The 23,906-nt window shown below is 41.9% G+C and overlaps 1 protein-coding gene and 1 long non-coding RNA gene across 2 annotated transcripts in view; both read left to right on the top strand.

Annotated features, from left to right (window-relative positions):
* Nucleotides 1-23,906, top strand: part of LOC119462734 (pre-mRNA-splicing factor CWC22 homolog) — an 80,485-nt gene that overhangs the window by 4,301 nt on the left and 52,278 nt on the right. The gene's annotated exons all lie outside the window — the stretch shown is intronic.
* On the top strand, nucleotides 3-17,240 carry LOC125945698 (uncharacterized). Its single transcript, XR_007467135.1, has 2 exons — nucleotides 3-10,450; nucleotides 16,301-17,240. It is a non-coding gene; the product is annotated as an uncharacterized LOC125945698 (long non-coding RNA).

Genomic DNA, 23,906 nt, shown 5'->3' with positions numbered 1-23,906 from the left:
AGCTTTGGGCTGTCTTTCAAATAATAGGGAAAGGGGGAATAACAATAGGACCCGTATTGCACCCTTGTACTTGCATGTTCTGTCTCCGTTGGAGTTCGCTTAACTGTGCAATAATTAGCCATTCTTTTTTTTTATTATTATTTTTAAAAAAAGCTTTGGACAACATATAAACCTATACGGCTTTGCTATGCTCTTTAGTAATGACTGTGTTAGTATTGGATTTTGGTACTTCATGTCATTTAGAGAGTAATAGGAAAAGAATTGGAAATATAGTCAGCCATAAGTGCTCTTATAGGAGAACCCATTTATATTTGCCAACCACTTCAGCAGCCCTAGGCAACAAAACTGATCTGCTGCTTTCAACTTAACAACAAAAAGCTATCCAAGCAACTTATTCATGCCATCAGTGTGCTGCACTTGTAAGCAACTCTTACTGTCGTTGCCCTCACCACTTATTTCTATGCAACAGTCTCAGGCTTCACAGAGCTGTTGAGAGTTACTCATCTTGTAAGTAGGCAGATACAAATGGGGCAGTGCAGATAGGTATAAATGCTTATTATACATGAACAACTTGCTTGTTTTAGGGGGTATGGTAGGGTAAATTGACCAAAAAACTGATTTTTTGTTTTCATTAGTAAAAAGTAATACACACTGGGCGGTACAAAACTGTGCAGTAGCGAGCGCACATGAGCACTTGAAGCCATTTAGAAATGGTGCCAAAAGCCGCGCCTCCTCATATTTAAAAATGGTGAAATAAAAAACATGTTTGTTTACGTGTTTTTCATCAAAAAACCGTTTTTAAAAACTTTATTACTAAATAATAATACACACTGTGTGGAGCAAAACCGTGCAGTGGCGAGCGAGCAGGAGCACTCAAAGCCATTTAAAAATGGCGCCTCCTGGTATTTAAAAGTAAGCATAAAATAGCATTTTTCTCAAACTGACTTTTTTTTGAAAATTTTCGAACCTTCATGTACCTTTTCTGGAAAACTATATCACCAGTTACGCTGAAATCTTCTCAGATTATACTGAAATCTCTTGCAAACAGTATGAACCTAAATCTTTCAAAAACTGAGTCATTATGCTGAAAAAAAAAAATGGGATAATATCTCTTGGGTACATGACTAGTGAGGGCAATATATTTTATCTTGTGAGGTGAATGTAGGAACCCTTTTTTTTTTTTTTTTGTAGGTTCAGAATAAAGGCAATATCATGTGGAATTAGTGTGCAAAATTTCACGGTCATACTGTTTTTTGTTTCTGAGAAATGTACATTAAATTTTACAACCCCCTCCCCCAAAAATGTGGTTCTCAAATAAAAAAAAAAAAGAAGGCTGCAGTGAAAAAACTACGCCAAGTGAAGGCTGAAACCATTCTTATTCAACACGCAAAATTTCACTTAAAATATGGAGCAGTTATTGAGATAAAAAGCTGAAACCAAGATTACCCATTTTACCGTACCATAGCCCCTCAAATGTAAGTGCAGATTTCATTTTCAGTTGGCATTTGTTGGTAGGCTTTGTAACTCACCATGGCTGGTGGAAATACTTTCCTGCTTTGTCCGAAACCAATAAAATTAGCTGCTTTCAGTGACATCCCTTACTAGGGTGGTATTGCATAGTGTAGTGAGTTGGCATGGTATTTTTGTTTCTTATCTCACATTTTTGAGGTTGAAGTGGTCTTCTTTGTGGAGATAATGCCAACAGTGTTAGCAAAAGTGTGCATTTTTTTTTTAAGTGTGCATTTTTAGCTATCCACCTGCAGACTACGCTGTATGCTTATCTTTATTTACATAATCTGCCATGTACTGCCAAAAAACATGGTATGGGACAAAAAGCCACTGCCAATATCCTTTTCCGAGTGTCGTCTGAATAGAAATGAGCTAGGGATTTAATCAGGAAAAGCATTTATACATAGCAATGTAACACTGAATGTCTCATTCATACTTATAGGGCAACTGGTACTTGACCAAAGTTGCCATGGCATGAGTAGCATCCTTCATGCGGCTCTAATTTCCAGGCATGTAATCTATAATTGAATCAATGGCAGTTTTCTAGGGCCAGTAGTTTTTTTCAAATTAATGTTTATTTTTCACGTGTGCCCTTGCTCTTCATACTGTGCACTATTCTTTGAAGCCAATTTCCCATTCATCATGGTTTGAAAGCGAAAAGGTAGCGCAATGTTTATTTACAGATTACATCGGCAAGAACTGTTAGTGCTTCAGAGCACTTTGGAACTAAAGCAACAAGCTCTAATTGACTTGGAAAGGGTTTACCAACATTACAGTGACATGCACACACACACGCACACATACACACGTCTCTCGAAGAATTATAACAATACCTAGTGTGCTTGGCTGAATCTGGATAGTGTTTCTCAACTGAAAATCTTGCATACACCGAAATTCTGCATAAAAATTGTTGTGTAAGTTGCATTACCCTGCGGAACGGCATGGTCATAAGCGAACAATGCACAGCCTGCAGTGAAGCTGACAGTTTTACATTAAACCTATAATGTCATGTATATTTTTCCATGTGTGTTATACATAGTGGAAGTTTGGAAGCCGTTGTTATGGACAGTTTTGTTTTGTGGACACAGTGATTTAGAGGATGCGTTGCACATATGAAAACATCTCATCATGCAGACGTTTTATGATCTTGGCCAACCCCCTTGCCCACTACCGTTGTGACATAACCAATAGTGCTAAAAATAGGCCAACAGCTGTACCTGATGTTCACATCATTTCAATGGCAAAATTAGTATGTCCATAAGCCTGAAAGGCACACTACCAATCTAGGTGGACCTAATTTTTCTTTTTAGCACCTTTAAGTACAGGTAGTTCTCGCATTATCATCGGGGTTATAAAACTGAAAAGGCAATTTCTCATTTTTACAGTGCAGTGCTCACATTTTTTTTTTTTTTTTTCAACTTGGAAGTTCATAACCTACATTTCACAACAAGTAGTTAAGAACACAACTGTACTAGGCTTTACCAGGTATTTTTTGTAATGTGGAATGCTTTCTTTAAAGCCTGTTATATCTTGGTCCCCTCATATGCTCACAGCTAGGATATGGAGCTAAGCAGACATTAGCATTATGAAAATTTTCAAAATATTTTGACTAAATAGCATAAATGTGCTCATCTTTTTAATTGCTGTCATGAAGCCACATGTTGCAGTGGCAAAATATAAGATGAACAGTAGTGAAGTCACGTCTACATAGCGGAAATCGTAAGACATGCACCACCTTAGAGATATCCATCTTTAAAGTGTGCTGTGAAAAATATATTGGCAATCCACTTAAAAATTTGCCAAAAGCATTTCCCTAGTAGTTTGCTACCATCTTAACTGAAACGCCAATATTTCAGCACATTTTAGGGGCAGATATCTCGGAAGTGGTATACTAGCTTTAGGATTTCTGCTTAGCACACATAACTTCACTACTGCTCTGTTTGAATTTTGCAGTTTCGACATGTATCCTAAAGCAAATAATAAAAAAAATTAATTGGCACATAATAAGTAATTGGCCAAGTTGCTGAAATTTTTTTTGCTGCTGACACCTGCCTAGCCACGTAGTCTAGCTGTGAAAATGACAGGGGCCTAGATATAAAGCTTTTTTAAGTGTTCCACATAAGGAAAAGAACAGCTAGTATATATTTTCCTATGCTGTTTATCCTGTACGTTGATTCCACAATGGTAGCCTGCTATGGTACGTAGTGAATGAAAGCGATGTCAGTCACAGCAAATTGACAATCATTAGTTTGGATATGACGTTCTAGATCAGAGAAAAAGCTCTTGGCCCCTAAAAGTTTCATTCATAGCAGTGAAAAAGACGCATTCATCAGGTAGCACTGTTAACAGTTAGGTATGCTGCACAACAATACATAGGTGTAAGTACTGCACAGCTAACGAAGAGATTGTTCACACAAAAACTGAAACAACATTTATGCACCTGAAGTGTGTTAACAAAGTTCTGCGCCCTGATAACCCTGACAGGTTCTGATTATTTTTCCAATGGATGCCTTTATCAAGACTAGAAAGTGAAAAGGAAAGCGTCAGTTTGTGTTGCGTGTGAACCTTGACCAAAAGGATGATGGGGGGGCAATGATAGATGGCTGTGTGCACAGGTTCTCCCTGTCATGGGCAGATGTACTCCATTTCAACAACTCCATGCAATGTTGTGAAAGCTATGGGTTGTGTCATCTTATCAGAAGTATAAATGAAAAGATGGACTCGTCAATTGTCTGCTGCTAATCCTCTTGTGCACTGTACTATTTGAAAGGAAAGATGGTTGATGGATTAATGGTACACTGTGGGCAAGCCCTTCTTCTTTCTCTAAGACATGTCACTGGTTTTCATTCCCGATTTCTAGGTTCAACAAATAGTGCCTTTCACTGAACTGCATGGAGTTGGTGATATGTCTAGTACCCATCACCGTCCAGCTTCTTCCAAAGGTCTTATGAACAAAACATTGACTCCTAGACATGATTGTCAGTTCCTAGAAAATTCCTGGACAGACAGCGGCACCTTTTACTTTGGAAAGCTGAAACGTCATTCCACATGAAAGAAAATTAGAACTTGTTCACCTGTGTTTCTGGACAAAAAGAAAAAGGTGTGAAATGTTATTTGAGTAAAAACCTATAATTAGTGATTGGTTTGCTGAAGTATCTATAACAGGTTGGGGGGAGGAGGATCTTGCTCTATTGTATCATAAACTCTACTGGGGGCTTTGCATCTAGTTTATTATGCTTAAATCTGAATTTTGAGGTATCAAACTCAGTGAATAAAAAATGATATGTAGAGCTTTGTGAAATTGAAAAGGTTGAACCTCATGAGGGCTTTGTCACCTGCATGTGGCTTTATCCTCATGTGATGAGTTGGAAGGGAGGTGCAGATAGGCACAGAAGTATCTACAAAGGTGAGAGGGGAAACCTAGATAATGAACAAAGGAAGTGGTCATGGAACATAGTCCTTGACTTCAGGCACTTGTGTGTTAGTACTTGGCGCTCACATGCACTTTAAGCATGATGTGTCCCAGCTATGTCACTGAATGAATCATTTGTGCACTTTGAACTCCGCTCTTTGCCATCTGTTTACTTCCTTATATTCCCACACTTTTCCATGTTTACAAGTGATCTTTGCTTCCTGTAGGTATTTTCAAAGGTGTATCTCTTGTTAACTATCCTTTAGGGAGCAGGATCTAGTGGATGCTGGAAATATATATGTACTTTTGCATGCAGAAGTTGGCTGCTGCAGTTGTAAATTTGCCTGTTGTGCGCTTCTGAAGTTTTATAAGCTCTCCTGGTTTCTATGGATGCGGGCTTCTCTGTTTATGCACATGTGGTTTCAGTGAAGGTTTACTTCACTCATGAATACTCCTAATTTTCAAGTGACCTGTTCTTGCTGTATAAGTGCTCTTTACTTGGTGTAAATTGACGGATGATTTCCTTTCACTTTCTACATCACATGAAATGCTGCCAAATTATAAATACTGAAGTGTTGTATACTGTATTGAGTGTGCTGTTCCTGCCTGCTACTAGCCTAGGGCTCACTTGAGCATTTAGAATGCAAGAAAAAATGGTTTTCAGTATTATACTGGTTGTACAGGCAGGGACAAAATGTTTTGGAATCTATGAGCATATGCCAAGCTGCATTCTTGTGCCCTTTGACAAATAGCACCTGGTATTGCATATTGCAGGCACATGAAAACGACAGGATGTGCAATGCCGTGTCTCTACACCAGGCGCTTGCTTCATCAGAGGGTGCAAGAGTGCAGTTTTGGCATGTGCTCGCAGATCCCACAAAATTTTGTACCTGCCTGTGCATGCTTTTGTGTATGTTGTTGTTGAACTTAAGTTCATGTATAGATTATCATATTCAATGGACAAATGCTTTTTATGAAGCAACTGTTTATTTCACAGAAGTGCCTTCTTTTAGGCATGCATTAGGTGACTTGTTCTCATAAGGATCTAATTCTTTCAGATCACTCGCACCCCATGAAAAATCAGTCCTGCAGACTACTTGCCCTGTACATCACAATGAATCAGCTTGGGTGTCAAAATTCTTTTATATTAGAAAGTTATCCTGAGACTATTTCGGGCCATAAATGTTAAACATAGAGCTTGCTAATACAGGGTTGTTTACAGTAAACCTAAGTTGCAGTCACCAAAAAACATTTTCTTAATGCAATAAATATACTATAACTTGAAATTCATTTATGTTAACTGTCATAAGTTTCTAATTCAGCAGTTAAATAGTACAAAGAGTGGCATGGTAAATGGTTTGCTGCTTGTGCTAACAAGCAGGGTGAGCTGGTTATTGCCATACACAATTTCATGGCATTTTTAAAATCCTGATTTTTTTTTTGTTTAAAGCAGCTCTATGTTGTCACATACACAATCATCCTAACAAGTATGTCAGGCCACTGCTGCTGTTTTTATTTAGACAGCCACAAAGCAGGCATATAGTACAAGCAGCATTGTTCATTTGTAGCACTTCAAAAGTGTGTATGAATAATGCAGTTTGGTCACCTTCTGCAAGCACAGTGCACACTGTATACTCATGTATGACCACACGCCTTCCTTTTTGGTAAATTTTTCCAAGTAGCACAGCAGCTTCATCTTTCATCAGTGAATATTTCCCCACTTCTACTCCATTTTAGATCGAGGTGCAGGGGTTTTGTATTTCCAAATAATCGCTTAACCCTTTCAGATGCCAATGACTTCTGTTGACTGAAAACTTATTTTCACCGCATTTCTTGCACATTCAGAATCATAAAAAGCATACAGCTGCAGCTTATATATTAAGAATTTTCAATTCTTTAGTGAGTTTTGTCAAGTTTACAGAACATGGACTTCATGCGAATACCCACTACAGGAACATTACATATGAGAACATCAACTATTTCATGTCTAACAGGCTTTTAAATTGAAAGGCACCCATACAGGCACTTGAAAATTATGCCTGATGCAACACACTGGGAAAAACAATGAAAGCAGTACACCCACTACATATTACATACTCACACCAAGCAAGTACACACAATTGTCTACCTTCCCACTCATTTTACTAAAACATTTTGAACCCGTTTTTCAAACTTGCAACACAGTACCAATTAGTACAGTTTCAAGGTGTATGCGGCACATTTTAAGTACCATTACTTTGATCAATGCTATTGCTGTTGACGCACTTTCTTGGCGTGCACTATCGTGACAAAATTAAAGCTGGTATTGTGGTAACATGGGCATTATTTATCAAAACAATATGGTCATCTTGTGGTGGTTTTTTAATAGCTGTCACCTTTAAGCCACAGGAATGGGACAAGTATTCTGCAATTTGTATTGATATAATTCTTTGAAGTATGTTTTTCAAATTTTGATGTCGGTCAAATTAGTGGTGCAGTTTAGTATCTTGTGAAGTGTTGACTCCAGTTGTAGGCATGTTATGAATACAAAGTCATTATATATAGTACTGTTAAATGTTGCATAGATGATAAAAAGTAACATCATGCCATTTGCTGAGCAGAGGTTCATTTGGTGGAGTCACCAAAATTCATTTGTTTTGTAAGACGGTGGTCATCTAGTTCATGATTATTAAGAGCTGTGTCCAGCCTTGAACAATGTTTTTTTATACCTCCTCTAAAAAGTCATAAGCAGGTGCTCTTATTGGCAAGAAATACCAGCTGTCTGAGTGAAAATTTTTCGTTTTCAAAAACAGTGCAGTAGAGGTTAGAGGTCATTTTGTCAGTGACAAATTATTCTTGCTGGTGGACATCACACAGAGAGTAATAAAACTATAACTAATATTGGCTAGTTAAAAGCTATTGTGCGTAGGTTGCAACAGCACATTTCAAGCTAGCCAGTCAGTACCTCTACAAATACTACCATTTCTGAGATATTCATCCCCAAAATACATTTATGTTCTATCCAGTTTCGTCTGACAATGCACGGGGAAGTCTTTTTGGAAACAGATAGTAGGTAGAATGCCCATGCAATTGGCCACAAGTTTGTTGACAAATGTCTCAAGACTGGGCATCCCGAAGGATGATCACTACAGTTCATTTATTGTCTTTTTTGTACCGTGGTGTATTTGTGTTTTTGCATCACATACACTACTACTTATAACGACAATAATAATTTATGCCAAAGAAAAAAGAAAATGTAATTGTTTCATGTTATAATTTGTTTGTTAAGGCTCATTAAATATTTATCTACTCACTGTGAAATAGACGTCGGGTCTTGTGATAGCTGATTATAAGTATCTGCTACTACACATCTTGCAACAAAACCACTTGAAGAAGTCACAGCATATTGTTTGAGATGTGCAGTCGACCAATTCTTTAACAGTACCTCACAAGCGGCAACTGGCCGGCCGGTCAGCGCATTCTATCGGTGCGAAGCGACGAGATCAGCATGAATAGCGCATGCGCACTAAGTTCAATCGAAGCGTAAGTTTCGTCTGCTAGGCTCTTCCTACAGGCATGACACCGCCCCTGTCGCAATTAACGCAGTGGAAGCTTCCCTGCTTAACGGAGACAGCAAGTGCGCTTGAACCCGGATGCATCTTTTTTACAACATATGCCACTGTAGTCCACATGCTCTGTAATATATAGAACAAAGCATGCAAAAGGAGAAATAGTTGATGCACAACATTTGAAACTAGATAGGAAAGTTGATAATCCCCCCTTGTGCTACTCTTTCTTGCCCCTATGATGCAGTTTGATTGCAGCTTTGCACGTTTTGTTCATTATTTTCCTGTGCATGTGCACTAGAGGAGCACGTGCTAAAAAAAAAAAAGAAAGAAAGAAAAGGACGCAAGCCAGGGGCACATGCTCCTACTACCTTCGATAAAGCCGGGAAGCTTGCGCCGAATTAATCATGCCAGGGGCTGTGTTGTGCTGTTAGGAAGAGCCTAGCAGACGAAACATGCGCTACTCTTGCTGAACTCGTTGCTTCGTGCCGTTAGAAGGCGCTGGCCAGTTGGCCAGTCGACGCTCGCGCGGTACTGTTAAAGAATCGGTCGACTGTACAGGGCCATTGCAGAATGCAGAAGAGAAGCGCAAATGGCCATGTCTAAGAACATATTAAAGGATGTCATTTTGTGGTTTTTGTTCTCACACAGGTATTTGAAACAACAGAAAAAGTAGAACTTTGTGTTGGACATTGCATGTTATTTCATTGTAGACCTGTTATGTTGGCACTGTCACAGTTAGAATAAAATCAGTTTAGGTTTTACGTCATGATGGCTTAAGGATGTTTTTTCTGTAGCGCAAGAATTCAGGCAATCAAAAGAGCTAATGCTGCAGAGAAATTGAAGAGTGCCCACTCTGGCTTCCTTATTTTTTGCTGTAAGAAGTACTGAAAACTACTTGTTTCAGCTGCTTTCTTGCACAAAAATGTGATAAATGTAAGGAACACTGCCACTTGAAGTAACTTGAAGCCTTGGCAAACGGTGTAGTCGTGAAGATGGATTTCACATAGCAGAGTTTCTTTAACGCTCTTACACACAATGCCTCTTTCTTGTATGTGTTTATTTCCTCACTTCACGCATTGTACGGAAGTTTTATGCTGGCACCAATGTCTGCGACTTGATGGTGTTCCTGCTATACAGGTCATGCTATTTCTGGAAGCGCAAGCTTGTTACCTTTTCTCAGCCCTTGGCCATGGAAGTTATTGGGCCTCTTCGATTAACCATTCCTGACAGTCCCGGACTGCCCAAGACGGTGCTTTCAGCCATTTAGCGTTGCGTTGCGTATGCAGTCTTTCGGACAGTCCGGGACTGTCACAGACAGATAATCGAAGAGGCCCATTGTGTAAACACGTATGTAGTATTTCTACATAAGCAAATCACGAGAGCATAGAAAAGTATTAGCTGCTGGAGTGGAGCCTTTACTGATACAATCTTCATAATAAATGTGCTTTTTATTATCTTTTCCTACCACGTGAACATTTTATAGGCAAGTTCCCTTTCCACTTGATGTCGTATCTGTACAGTTTCGTAAGTCACTAAGTGTGCTGTTGCCTTTACTTTTCATGCCTTAAAACTTGTGTTCACGTGCCCTTTGTTTTAGGCCATGCAATGTTTTTGTTTTTTTAATTCTTCTTTATGTTATGTTGTATGTCAGTTGTGCCAGTTTATTTTCATCCCTCTTTGTGTTCAAAGTGTACAGTGGTCACCTGCTAGAAATTGCTGTGTGAAAGTCATGCCCTTATGTACTTACCTCTGTTTTACTGTTAACAATGTGGTAATCTTTCATAAAATGTTTGTAGTTCGTTATTCTGTACACTTGTCACATCCTCAGTCTCTATGGGTGGTTTTAGTGATATCATCAATTATTTTATTACGATTAATTGTTGTTTTTCAAGCACTAACAATGTAAACGTATTTACATAGTTAGCTGAATCACATTATTTACAGCTTATTGCAATAGAAAAGGCCACTCAGCTGCTGCTAGGTGATGAAAACTGAAGACGACGAGAGGAAAGAACACGGGAGGCGAGGGCTCGCGCTAGCGCCATCTTGAGCAGTTGGTTCAATAAACCACAACCGGCGGACACGCTGTCGCTTCGAAGGTTCTTTACATTTATGGTGCCGTGAAAACCGAGAGAAGACTGGCGTCCTGCACCGACGATGGATCGACTGCGACGCAACAGAGGCGTACTTCGAGCTGCTGCTACAAGGCTCATCTCGTCCGCTACCGAAGCGCTACAAGCTGAGCATCCTTTGCCATTTGACCTGCAAGTTATTTTGGATGACCTGCAGAACAAGGACTCAGTGCTAGCAGCACTCAACGAGACTGATTACCGACCTAACGGACGACGGTGAGATGTATGAGGCGGAAGACACCGTCGCTCTGGAGTACCACGGCATGATCCGCAACACCATGAGCTGGGTCCACTTCATTCTGAATTCTGCTGCAAGAGCTGGAGACATCGCCAGACAGAGCGTTCTGAGCGAAACCGCCACCCAAGGCGCCTCCACTCAAGCAAGTTCCCGAGCACCGTTACACCGAGTTGCCCTACCGAAACTACAGGTACCCGCTTTCTCCAGTGAACTTCGCGAGTGGCACTTAAGATCTAAGATACTTAAGATCTTAAGATACTTAATATCCTACTTAACCGGCACAGCGAAGCGTGCAATTGAAGGTGTGCGTCTGGCGGAAGCGAACTACGCTGTAGCAGTGAAAATGCTGCGAGGGAGGTTCGGCCATCATACCGCCCTCATTGACGACCACATCGACTGTTTACTTGCCATCGCGCCCATTGATCGCTCTTCTTGGGTATCGCAGCTGCGGGAACTCTACGAAGAGGTGCACTTTCGTACAAGCTGCCTCGATAGCCTCGGGGTTCCAGTGTCAGAATACGCGGTCATCCTTCCTCGCGTCCTTATGCGATTGCTTCCCGAAGATATCGCTATTCTCTACCGTCAACGCATGAAGGAGACTGAGCCCGATGACAGGGCTACTCTGAGGTCGTGGCAAGAGGAGGTGCGAAAGGTCATGAAGTTCCTGCAGGTGCAAGTCGAGAGCAGAGAAGAGAGCCAGGCCTCCCGTTCAAGGTGCCTACCGAAAATTACCTCCGTGGGACACGGGCGATGCCAACCTTTTCTGCCACCGCCGGTACCGTCAGCATTAGCATTGGCCGCAGGACCTCCATCGAACGACCATCCCTGCTGTGTACTGTGCGATAACTGTGACCACGCCATAAAGGACTGCCGCGTCACATTGTCAGCCCATCAGATCAGACGCCAGCTTGCTCGAAAGAACTGTTGTTTTAAATGCGGCAGAGAGGGCCATGTAGCACAAATGTGCCGCAACGCCACGTGACTCAAGTGCAAGTCATGCTCTAAACGTCACCTTTCCGTACTTTGCGCCATATGGAAAGAAGATAGCAACCACCTGTCTCCGGAGAGCAGTGATCCACTTGTCAACCATGATCCAACGAAAAGCGTCAAGCTGCCACTGACAAGTGCTCCAGCTAGTAGAGATATGTCTGGAAACCACGATTCCGTATTAGTTTGACTACTGCTTGACACCGGCAACCAGAGAACCTTTATTCGACGCGACCTGTCCACAAGGCTCGACCTGCCTTCCCTCGGGCAGAAGACCTCTCTCTGTGGACGTTTGACACTTCTAAGTGTTCCGACCCTTACAGCTGTCGAAGCGTCAAGCTCGAACTTCATAGTAGGCTCGACTCCCGCAACGTCACCGTAGACGCGTTGGAGGTACCTGAAGTCTGCACTATGAAGACTCCAGCCATCGGACAAGATCTCCTCGCACAGTTGCGTGAATGCAAGATGCTTGTCGCAGATGAGAATCGAATGGGTGATCGGCTGATACCGACGATCAGTATCCTTATAGGATCACATTACTATTGGTGCATAGTGACCGGACGAATAGAATGTCTCAGCAGCGATCTATGCGCAGTTGAGACGGTCTTCAGTTGGCTGGTGCAACGCATCTACCCAGTAAGGCCCGCCAATGCCTTGCCTAATTGGAACACCAGTGCATCTGCCCTATTCCTTGCGTGTGAGCGGAATGGGCAAGCCGCACATGACATTGCTGACCCAACGGAGATGTGGCGACTCGATTACAGTTGCAATAGGGATCACCGACCCTCAGGATACCGCTGGCGTTAGTGACAAAGCGGCAGTGACTCAGTTCACACAGTACGTGCACAAGGAAGCTGGACGTTACCAGGTTCCTCTCATGATAAGGAACCAGGGAAGACTGACTAGCACCAATCGAAGTGTTGCCGAAATCTGGCTCAGACGCCAGCTTCAGCGCTTCGAAGGACAGCAGGAGCTACTCCAGGAGTATGACCGCACCACAGTGGCGCACCCACGGGGGGGGATTCGGGGGTTGTAACCCCCCCCCCCCTTTTGTTTAACCCCCTTTCTTTCCTTGCGCATTCGGGTACTGCAACTAAGATGCAAGACGCGCAATCGTCTGCACACTCGCAAAAAGCGAATTTTTTGACAATTTCCCATGAAGAAATCGAAATTGGTGCTGTTTAGATGGTATTGGCAAACTTTCAACCCCCCCCCCCCTCCCCCCCTGGCCGAGATCCTGGGTGCGCTACTGCCGCACCATCAGTGAGTACTTCAAAGAAGGTCACGCAAAACGTGTCAACACCTCTCTAGAAAACGAAGTGACGGTTTACTACTTTCCGCACCATGCAGTCATCCGTCGGAAAGCTATCACTAGGAAGATACGCATAGTGTTTGATGCCTCTTCCCATGAACGTGGCGAGTCATCGCTCAACAATATCTTGGACAAAGGGGTGAAACTTGGTGCCGAGCTCTTGCAACTGCTTGTACAGTTCAGGATGAGCCCAATTATCCTGACAGCGGACATCCCGAAGGCTTTCCTTCAAATTTCAATTCGACCTGAAGACCGCGACGCTCTCCGCTTTCTATGAGTCGACCGACTGCCCGGCGACGAGGGGAAAATACCTTCCATCGTCGAATGGCAAATGACTCATGTGCCCTTCGGAGCATCGTCTAGCCCTTTCCTCCTATCTGCTACTTTGCAGCGTCACTTCGAAATGTGGAAAAAGACTCAGCCAATAATAGCTACATGCCTAAAGACATCATTCTACGTGGACGACCTCTTCATAGGAGCTTCCACTGAAGAAGAGGCCCTCGAAATCTACCATGCTGAATTGGCAGATGCAAGTATGGAGTTGAGAAAGTGGTGCTCCAACTCCAGTGTTCTTTGCAGTCAATTCCTCAAGGACAACACTCCTCTCGACAGCATTGGAGAAGCCAAAGCAACAACAAAGTTGCTTGGCTATGGGACCGCGACGCTGATGATATCGTGCTCACCACCAAAGCTGTTTCAGAGTATGTCGCCGCGCACTCGGCCACGAAATGCACCATTCTGCAGTCCTTTGCAAGAATCTATGATCTATTAGGTCTCATGGCTCCGTTCATCATTCGCGCGAAATTATTGTTCCAGCAGCGTGCGTGGGAACTCACCGTGGGACGAGCCATTACCGAAAGACGTCGAGAAACAGTGGGAAGACTGGACATCCGAACTACCGACGCTCTCCTCGCTGCGAATTTCCCGCTGCACCATCTGTTACACTCTGCGACAGATTCCACCATTTGAACTTCACCTGTTCTGCGATGGAAGCCCACTGGCATATGGTGTAGCCGTCTACATGCGCTACGAGATCAGAGGAGGAACATTTAAGGTTCAGCTGCTCATGAGCAAGTGCAGGGTCGCACCGCTGAAGACTACCTCGCTGCCACGCCTAGAGCTGCTTGCATGCCTCTTGGCTGCCAGGCTTTGGAACTACATCCGAGGAATTCCAGAAACATCCAGCTGTCAGGGCGTGTTTTGGAGCGACTCATCGATAGCCCTGCACTGGATTGCTGCTGACGCGAAACGATGGGAGACTTTCGTGAGAAACTCTGTTCTCAAAATCCAACGCTTGACTTCGGGTTATTCTTGGAGGCACTGCGCAGGCACCGACAACCCAGCAGATTTGCTCACGCGTGGAGTAACATCCCAGTTATTGACGCGCAAGTTTTGCTAGTGGACCAGTCCTACGTGGTTGTCACAGCCCTCTTTGCAATGGCTAGCGAATATTTGTTCTGGTCCTTCACCGGAGGCCCTTTTTAGCGACACCAGTGAAGAGATATGCGCTTGCCCTACCGCAGTAGTGGCACCCCCTTCGCCCCCACATGAGCCACTGCTTGAGGTTGCAAGCTTTGGATCCTTTCCCGATTTCTGAGAGTAACGGTTTGGATCATGCGGCTTCATTGGAATGCTTCGCAGAACATGCCATCTTGTGCCGGACCACTTACGGCGTCAGAGTTGCACCACGCGGAGATGTATTGGTTGAGGCTTGTCCAACATTCCGCATTCGTAATCGACGTCACGGCCTTGGAGGAAGGACGAGTTCCCAACACCTCCAGTGTTCTGATGCTACTGCCATTTCTTGACCGTGACAGACTACTTTGTGTAGGAGGCAGACTGCAGCTGCTTAACGACCGAGAGGAATTGAAGCATCCGATCTTGCTTCCTGCAAATCATTGGTTCACCGACCTCTTGGTTGATGCAACACACGTAAGACTCCTACACGGAGGAGTTCAACTCGCCCTCCTAGACCTTCGGGAATGCTTTTGGATCCTCAAGGGGCGTCGTACAGTGAAGCGCGTTCTGAAAGTGTGCTTAGCATGCCGACGCCTACTTCCTGAAGCTGCCCCTGTAGCACCCTTGCCAAAGGAAAGAATTAGTGAAGCAACACCGTTTGAAGTGGTGGGAATTGAGTTGTTCTGTAGGCCACTCTATTGTCGTGCAGAATTACCATCCACTGTAAAAGTGGACATTGTTGTTTTTTCTTGTGCTGTGACGAGGGCAGTACACCTGGAGCTGACCACAGATTTGACAGTGCAAGCACTTTTGCTAGCCTTCAGACGCTTTGCAGCACGACGTGGAATTCCTGCTATGGTGCCCTCTGACAACACGAAAACATTCCGCTGCAGCTTCAAGCGTTTGTGCTCCCTTTTCGAAGACAACATTCAGGACTATGCCAGCTCTCACCGAATCCAATGGCGCTTTATTATTGAATGTGCGCCGGGGTGGGGAGGCTTCTGGGAGCGTGTAATCCGCACAATTAAGGATGCACTGAAGCGTTGCCTGGGACGGAGCAGCTTGAGCTACAACGAGCTATTCACCGTGCTTGCTGAAGTTGAGGTGGCAGTTAACTACCGTCCGCTCATCTACTTGGAGGATGACGTCACATCCACAGAAGTTATGACGCCCTCACACTTCTTAGTCGGCAAGCGTCTCGTCACTTTGCCAATAAAACAAGAAAACCCTGCTCTTAAGTGCTGATGTGCCTGACCTTCGACGATGAGCTCGGCATCGGGAACAGCTGCTTCGCAGGCTTTGGAAGCAGTGAAAGAAGGAATACCTTCTTTTCCTGCGCGCTGCTCACCACAGCAAGCCTGTGCTGTCATCGAACTTAAAGCCCGACGATCTTGTCGTCGTCGAGGACAAACATGCCTATGGCATGGAAGATGGGCCTCGTCATTAAGGTGTTTCAAGGAAGAGACGGTATTGCGCGGTCCTTTCTTATACTACTATCGAACTGCCAGCAAGTGCAACGTCCTATACAGCGACTTTACTTCCTGCAGGTGCACACGTGCAACGCGGCCGTGGGAGTGTGATGAAAACTGAAGACGACGAAGAGGAGAGAACGCGAGAGGCGAGGGCTCGCGCTAGCGCCATCTTGAGCAGTTGGTTCAATAAACCACAACCGGTGGACGCGCAGTCGCTTCGTTCCTTACATAGGAGCAGCATGCTTTCCTTTACTTCCTTTTTCCTTTTCCTTTTTTCTGTGGGAGGTCTCGCTTCATCAATTGTCCTGAAATTTCTGCTCATTGCGTGACCAACTCTCCTGTAAGAAGTGGCATTCATGTAGTTACTATCATAACTTTTTTCATTGATTTAAACTGAGCTGTTGCAACCTGTGACCTACCGGACTTCCGTTACTTGACATTTTGAAACGTTATAGGTCATATGGAAAACATCGGAGATTGTATCCCCTCCAGGGCGCTGTATGTACAATTGTATGCATCACTATAACACCACAAAAGATTACTAGTGAAAATAATGATGTTTAAAATGTGGTGCATACAGAGTAATAAACATCTCATTGGACCTATGCTGCAAAATTCTGTAATATATGCGATGTGTGCTAGAGAAGAAAGTTGGAACATTGATGTCTGGGTGTTGGTGGCACCAGTCTGTTGTCATGTAGTGAGTTTTCTCTTTTCCTTTTTTTTTAAACAGTTCGGGTTCACATCAGGCAAATTTCTGAAGTTCCTAGACTTTTTCACAGTACCCTGCACATCAAATAGTCTATTGCCTTTTCATAGCTGCAGTATTTTTTGTGGACTTTAAAATTGTGTCCAAATTTGTGGATGCAACAGATCTCGTAGAGATTATTCAAATCTTTAATCTGTTCTGCTGCAGTATGTTTTTAATCATTCTAAAGTTTCAAAAAATGTGTTACAACCAAAAAAATTTCAGCTGATGCAGTTAATCTCACCTGAAGGGCATAATGTGAAGTAAAGATATGTTGCCTGCCGTTAAGCATGAAAATTTTTACACTAGTGCAGTGCTCTTTCTTTCAGATGAGCAGTGCTTAGAAGTTGCTGAATCTCAACATTTCAAGGACTAGCCACTCACAAAAGTTACTTAGGATGCAAAGCAGCCACAGCAAAGTAAATTTTGTTGTACTGCAAGCATGCCATTTGAGAGAAAAAAAAAAGGCAATTTAGATATGCTTTCTGCGCTTGCCTAGGTAATTTGTGGAATCTACCTCAATTCTCAGCAGCACACACACAGGCATTATTCTTATATTTTGCTTTTGTGTGTGCTTGATAAATTTCTTATCTGAATTACATGAGAAGAGAGATTTTTGTTTGCTTGCATCTATGTGTGTTGGCACTGCGTGGAGCCACCTAATATGGGAGGCTTATAGAAAGTGAAATGGTATGCAAATACCTAAACTTCTATACAGCTGGTGTAGGCTGTTATACACTTATCAAGGCTTCTCATTGGAAAACCACTTGTAAGCCTGGTATAATTCTCGCAGCACTGGATGATAAGCCTATAGATATATGGAGCTTGTTTTCTTAGTTCCTTGTGTTATCGGACGCTTTGAAAAATGTCAACTTCAGACATTTCATGGCACCTGTCATTATATAAAGGTCCAGTTTTGTGCAACCAGACATGTTTAGTAAACCCATTTAGAATTGCCACTGCAATGAGAAAAGAAACCTTAGCAGATTAATGCACATTCTTGATGTAATAAAGAGCACAGGAATGAGCACATAGGAAAGGAACTTGACAAGGGGGCCAACTTACAACTACAGCGACATGAGGGATAATACAATACATATTTTATTTCCATCAGCACACTATGCAAAAGTACACTGATGACAAGGACACACACGAGAAGCCCGTACAGGGGCTTGTTAGGGCCTGTGCCCTTTTCCAAAACAGCAGATACTGAATAGCACAGTACATCGTAAATGTCATTCAAGTTCTAAACAAAAATGTGTGTGTGTGTGTGTGTGTATTAAAATAAGTGTTTTCTGGTATGCAAAACTTTTACAAAAATATGTAAAAACTTTCTCAAACACAGCAATTAAAAACGAGAAGTTGGGACGGCCTGTTTTAAGTGACTACTTTCTCATTTAATGCATTTGGCAGTGTAAATCAAATCATCTATTGTCCATAGTTAGTGTATGTGTTAAGTATTTTCCATCGCTCACTGTTTCGTGTGTTAAATAAAGTAGTCTTTCTTGGAAGGCTGCGAGATCTAGGATGTATGCTTCATTGTTTCTCACACAGTTCATAGCGCTTTATCAATGGGGTGATCTATAAGTCTATTACGGGCAGAAGCTTGAGTTGTTCAAAGATTAGTTGTTGTGGCGCCCAAAACCAAGTGACTATAGCTAAGAATAAGGGAAACACCGTATATCGCCGCATACAAAGGCTGTGGATATGGCTCTTACTGGTGATACTACGAATTATAGGATAATCACAACTTTAACCTTTGTCTTTAAATTTTTTGATGGTATAATTTAAAAAATAAATGCAAAAATAGTTCATTCTTATGCCTTCCCTAGCTTCACTCACTGTCGGTTGGCATCACATGATCGTTACTTGACTAGAAATCAAGCGAATCAAAGGTTTCCCTTATTCTTGGCTATAGTCACTTGGTTTGGGGGGCCACTACTTTATCATATATATATATAAGGGAAACCTTTGATTCGCTTGATTTCTAGTCAAGGAATGATCATGTGATGCCAACAGACAGTGAGTCAAGCCAGGGAAAGCATAGGAAGAGTGAGCTATTTTTGCATTTATTTTTTAAATTACACCATCAAAATATTTAAAGACAAAGGTTAAAGTTGTGATTATCCTATTATTCGTAATATCACCGATAAGAATCCATAACCTTCGTATGCGGTGATATATATATATCATTTTAGTTGTGGCACTGGCTAACACTCCCATAGCCAGCTTGGATATGTTCAGTGGTGAGCAAGTGAAACGCGATACTCGGACCGCATGGCGGCCGGCCATTTTTGCGCCACTGGTGAACGCTGGGTTATTTGCTGAGGGAGCCAAATGCAGTCACAATGCATTACAAAGGCTTTCATTTGATAGAAAAATGCACTAGATCCCAAGGTCCACCGGCGGCGCAAAACATTCCGGCAGTCATGCACTCCGAGTATTGTGTTTCAATCGCTGAGCACTCTACATAAAAACTTAAGGAAGTGGACAAAGCGGCAGTTGCCATTGAGCCATATTGGCAGAGCACTGCACGTTTCATTTGGAGACTGTTCTTCTTCTTCTTTCTGGTGTTTTACGTGCCAAAACCAGTTCTAATTATGAGGCACGCCCTAGTGGAGGGCTCCGGATTAATTTTGAGCACCTGGAGTTCTCTAACGTGCACTACAACGCAAGTACACGGGCGTTTTTGCATTTCGCCTCCATCGAAATGCGGCTGCCCCGGCCGGGATTCGATCCCGCGATCTCGTGCTCAGTTGGAGACTGTTCGTATGGCTCCTACTAACACCAGATTGTTTATACTGCCACTTTCATTTCCTGCTTCCCCTTAAGCATAATGAGGTAATTGCTAACTTAACCATTGTCTTTTGCAATAATTACACTTTTTTGACAGTTCTGCAAAAAAATACATCATGTCCCCCTATGCATTGCTTGTTTTCATTGTCTCCTTGCTTCATATGATTATTGGTCAATCCTGGTGACAACAGTGGCATGTAAGTAAATGATTAAAGGGTGAAAATCAGTTCGGAAAGGAACCATTTCAGATTTATTCTGGAAATACTATTAAATACATGTAGTATGGCATACGCACCTGCAAGGCCAGAAAGCAAACATCACAATGATCAGGTGACTGGCAATGTAAAACAACGTTGCATTTTTCTAGAGAGCTGTAGAGTTTTTATCGGATGGTATCTGACTTCCTCCCTTCACTAGCTGATCCGGTGAGAAAAATGAGTGTAGTAATGCTTCACACATACACAACTGTGTTGATGAATTAAGTGAAATCGAGGCTTACGAAGCCTTTCATGAAAAAGTGCCTAAAATAATGCTTGGGCAGTGTTTTATGTATGCATTGGAAGTGGAGTGCATGAAGCTGCTCTAGAAAACTGTTTTTCCTTACTTGAATGATGCTTTATCTGCAGCAAAAGTCCTTCTGGGCTGTGTAGGACTAAGTAAATAACTCAGGTTTTTGTTTTTTCTATTCTAATACTCTGCACCAAATAGGACAGTCTTTATTTCATGTTTTGTTTTTGGTGTAATGTGCCTTCTGTGCTTAAAACTTCATAACCATTTGTAACTGAATATGATGAATATGCTTTTTTAGCATAATGTAATAAAACAATGGTGGTATTAAAACAATAGGAGCGGTAATATTATAGTTTAAATGTCATTTGATGCAAGTAAACATAAGAAAGGAGAAAGTGGGCTGCTTTTTTAGTGTAGCGATGCTTTTTAGTGTAGTTAATTTTCTGTTGTATAACATGTTTTATAGAGTTCTCAAATAAGCTGGTCAGGCATTTTGAGTTATTAAATTTTTAATAGAGCTTTTGTAGCCTATTGTTCATCTAGAAATAGTAGTTTGTAAATTTTCTACAAGTGAGAAAATAAATTTAAACAAGGTTTCTTTATGAAATCACTCCTCTTCAATTTCGTTAGCATGGTAAATATGAGGACAGGGTAACATGATTTTTTGTTCTTTATGTGTGGTCGGTCTCGTATTACTGAAGGAAAAAGAAAAGGGGGGTGGTGAGAGCCCCAATGAGAAAAACAAGCTTTTTTTTTTGCAGAATATCTGCAGTAGCTATACTTCATTTAAGGTGCTATAGCTCCATTGCAGTACAGTTTTTATTGTCTACTTGTTAGGGCTGAATGGTAATGGCTACAGTGCAATTGTATCTTAAATGTAAATACCCTCCCATTATCATGATGAGAAATCTCTAAAAAAAAATAAAAACATGTAAGCATCTCCTTTGTTTCTGAATGTGGGTTGGGTGTTTGACCCCGTATCATAACAGAGCCCTTAATTGATAAGTATGACAGCTTATGTGGTGGTGTGTGGAAGCCTGTGTCAAGTGATAGCATGGGTGAGTGGCAGTAAATAAGTGTGGTGATAGCAAGCACTAATTTACCTAATTATCAATATTTTGAAATGAGTCTGTGTGGATTATTGTTAAATTCCTGAATAAGAAGTATTTTATTATCTGGACTGTGATATTGTGATAATTACTTTAAATCTAAACATGTCCCACCAGTTAGGATGTGATGGAGATGAAAAGAAAGGGCACTTAGGTTTGATTGAATAAGGTATGTGTGAGCTTTACATGCCTGAACTTTTAGCTGCCTTATCTAATGCTTTCAGCTCCTAACAAATTAATTTTTGTCACATTGTGAAGAACTGGCTTTAGTAGTGCTTATGGTCTGGTCCCATGAGCTGTTACTGAAATAGTTATGCATGTAAGCTGTCTCTGTAATGTTTTCAGCTTAAGTATTGCAGTGGAGCAGTAAGCACTGCCTGCAATGCTGCGAGAGCATTCAGATAATCTGCTGCAGTGGCTATGGGCTGTGCTGCTGAGTATGAGGTTGCCGGTTCAATCCTTGGGTGGTGACAATCACATTCCAGTATGGGCAGAATGGAACTGTGTTCATGTACTTGGGTTTACATGCACATAATCCCAGGTGGTAAAATCTAATCCGGAGACCCTCCCTCTTCTATGACATCTGTCACAGCCTGGTTGTTGTTCTGGGAAGTCATAAATCAGAATTTGGATATAGCACAGCTAATGATACAAAGCAAAGAGCTTCAAAAATGCTTAAAATTGTGAATGAATTCATGTCACACTCGAAGTGCTCACATATTACAGCCGTTGCCACATGGCCACATTCACAACCCAACATTGTCATGGTTGTGCATAAGAAATTTAGAAATAGTGCTGTGAGCAATGTATTTGCAGCATTATGCAGGCTAGTTAACTGACTGCACTAAAGTGCACTTGTAGATCCCAGTGTATGAAGTCATTCCTTGGTCTCGACTCTCTGTTGTGTAGTTTTCTCTTAATTTTCTAATATCCAAAATTATTGTCGTAAGGGCAATAACTGTTTGTAAGTAATTTTCAGGAGAATAAGTGACTCATAGCTGCATCTGAATAAACCTTATGCATGAGCAAAGGTACTGTGATCATTAACAGCAGCAGTATAAATTGAAGTATGCTTCGCTCAATTCACTCATCTTGCTTTGCAGATGTTAGCATATGTTATTAAACATTACAAAACAAATGGACTATACCCAACTATATTGCAGTGTTGTGCATGCTGGATTTTGCTTGTATTTGAACTGGGATTTCAATAAAGGCAATATTACCATGAGGATATGCCTTACTATATACTATAAAGGCATAATACTACTACGAGGATGTGCCTTAGAGAATGCACATTGACCTCTGACATTATGCGCTGATATGTTTTTCACCATAGTCACATATATACTTGCAGTTCTGCATAGAGCATTTTAAAAGTACTTTGTTCATTTTTAAAAAAGTATTGCTTGTCTTGAAAAGCATATGAGAGTATTCATTTCATATGAGGTTGATATAGTGTGCATGTACTGAACGGGTTGAAGTCTGAAGGTTTCGAAGGCTCCCCATGTGCTTGATAAATCCACATGCCTTCACCAGTATAGGAGTACTGGCCTCATAGCTTGTGTTTAGGTGGGCTGTTTGGTACATGACTTCTTAGTAAAACAGTGTGAAGGTGGGACACTGAGGTCAAGAACCAGGCACAACAAGGTGTTGAATCTGGTTCTTGCCCTCCGTGTCCTGTCTTCATTCCATTTTTCCTAAGAAACTACATTGCTGTTGACATTCAACACTATCAAAGCACGCAAAACAAGGGCTCAGTGGTTATGGCTTTCTGCTGCTGAGCATGTGCTTGGGGGTTCAATTTGTAGCTATTGCAGCTGCATTCCAATGGAGGCAGATTGCAAAGACACTTGTGTACTAAGGAATTGGTGCATGTTAAAGAACAGGTGGTCAGAATTCATCTCGAACCAAGTAATCATTCGCTGTTGAAGTGAATATATATTGCAGTATTTAAAATTTTGTGTATAAAATATTTTTACTGTTCTAAATGCTTGTGCTGTCAAAGAAAATTGCTGCTTCATTATTCCGATGTCTCATATTAACAAGATAATGCAAAACAGCTTTCTGAAAATTGGTGTGACATTAGTGTTTAATCAATCTGCTCATTTTTATCTAGATTCAGCTATACACAAAAATTGCTTGTCAGATTGTAAACTCTTCAGGAATAATTAACTCTGGGCTCAGAAATAATTAACTCCGTCAGTGTTAGAGGGTCATTTTATATGCTAGGCATATCTTGCACAGGTCGGAATAATTTTGTTTGTGTTATCACATAAGCACACAATGCGTCAGTGTTACAGAGCGACTTTATATCCGAGGCATATTTTGCGCAGGTCGAAATTATTTTGTTTGCGTTATCGTATCAGCACACAATAATTTCGTGCATAAATGTCATTCTAGCTCGCAGTTTAGTGCTAACAGTTTTGCAGTGCCCATCCAACTGCAGGTGAGATCATTAACGCTGGAAATTTTCTGTTTCCTATGCTTCTTCGAGGGACGGTAATTATAGTGTCCCTGGTTAGTACTTTGAGTGCTTAGATTGTAGGACTTAATGCACATCTTAAACTGCAGACATCCACATTTTACCTTCTGTGTCTTTTGTCCTCTAGAGTCTAACCCTTCCCTGAAGTAATTTTTGCAAAGCTTTGCAACTGATTGTTCAGATTTCTGTTCTT

This window comes from Dermacentor silvarum, chromosome 1 (assembly GCF_013339745.2).
Source record: "Dermacentor silvarum isolate Dsil-2018 chromosome 1, BIME_Dsil_1.4, whole genome shotgun sequence".
Taxonomy (NCBI): domain Eukaryota; kingdom Metazoa; phylum Arthropoda; class Arachnida; order Ixodida; family Ixodidae; genus Dermacentor; species Dermacentor silvarum.
This window is presented reverse-complemented; position numbering and strand designations above follow the sequence as displayed.